The sequence below is a fragment of the Pongo abelii genome, chromosome 17 (assembly GCF_028885655.2).
Source record: "Pongo abelii isolate AG06213 chromosome 17, NHGRI_mPonAbe1-v2.0_pri, whole genome shotgun sequence".
NCBI lineage: Eukaryota > Metazoa > Chordata > Mammalia > Primates > Hominidae > Pongo > Pongo abelii.
The window spans coordinates 1,620,001-1,621,171 of NC_072002.2; the positions used below are offsets into that span (position 1 = coordinate 1,620,001).

Consider the following 1,171-nt stretch of genomic DNA (forward strand, 5'->3'; position numbering starts at 1 on the left):
GGCCGGGTTCCCGCCGCCGCCGTCGCCTCCGCCACGCCGCGCCACCGGGCCGGGCCCGGCCCGGCCCGCCCCGCTCGCTCTCCCCGGCCTTCCCGCTAGGGCGTCTCGAGGGTCGGGGGCCGGACGCCGGTCCCCGCGCCTCCTCGTCCGCCCCCCCCTCCCCCCGCCGTCCAGGTACCTAGCGCGTTCCGGCGCGGAGGTTTAAAGACCCCTCGGGGGATCGCCCGTCCGCCCGTGGGTCGGGGGCGGTGGGCCCGCGTGGGGAGTCCCGTCGGGAGGGGCCCGGCCCCTCCCGCGCCTCCACCGCGGACTCCGCCCCCCCGGCCGGGGCCGCGCTGCCGCCGACGCCGCGGTCGCGGCGGCCGTCGGGTGGGGGCTTTACCCGGCGGCCGTCGTGCCGTCCGTCGCGCGCGTGCCCCGCGCCGTGGGGGCGGGAACCCCCCGGGCGCCTGTGGGGTGGTGTCCGCGCTCGCCCCCGCGTGGGCGGCGCGCGCCTCCCCGTGGTGTGCGACACCTTCCGACCCCTCTCCGGAGTCCGGTCCCGTGTGCCGTCTGACTGGCCGGCCTGAGGCGACCCCCCTGCGGGGGGGGAAGTGCCGCGCCAGGGGCGAGGGCCTCCCGGTGTGTCGGGGGCGCCCTCGCCCGATCGAGCTCGTACGACTCTTAGCGGTGGATCACTCGGCTCGTGCGTCGATGAAGAACGCAGCTAGCTGCGAGAATTAATGTGAATTGCAGGACACATTGATCATCGACACTTCGAACGCACTTGCGGCCCCGGGTTCCTCCCGGGGCTACGCCTGTCTGAGCGTCGCTTGCCGATCGATCGCCCCCGGGGGTGCCTCCGGGCTCCTCGGGGTGCGCGGCTGGGGGTTCCCTCGCAGGGCCCGCCGGGGCCCTCCGTCCCCCCAAGCGCAGACCCGGCGGCGTCCGCCCTCCTCCCGTTTCCCGCCGCGCGCGCCCCTTCCCCCTCCCCCCGCGGGCCCCGCGCGGTCCCGCGTCGGGTGGCGGGGGGAAGGGGGGCCGCCCGCCCAGGCCGGCCGGGAGACGGAGAAGGGAGGGCGGCGCCGCCGCCCGCGAAGACGGAGAGGGAAGAGAGGGGCCGGCTCGGGCCGAGTTCCCGTGGCCGCCGCCGCGGTCCGGGTTCCTCCCTCGGGGGTCCCCTCGCGCCGCA

The 1,171-nt window shown here is 78.7% G+C and overlaps 1 non-coding gene across 1 annotated transcript; it reads left to right on the plus strand.

Annotated features, from left to right (window-relative positions):
* Nucleotides 1-658: 658 nt before the first annotated feature.
* On the plus strand, nucleotides 659-811 carry LOC129056556 (5.8S ribosomal RNA). Its single transcript, XR_008520772.1, has one exon. It is a non-coding gene; the product is annotated as a 5.8S ribosomal RNA (ribosomal RNA).
* Nucleotides 812-1,171: the final 360 nt, after the last annotated feature.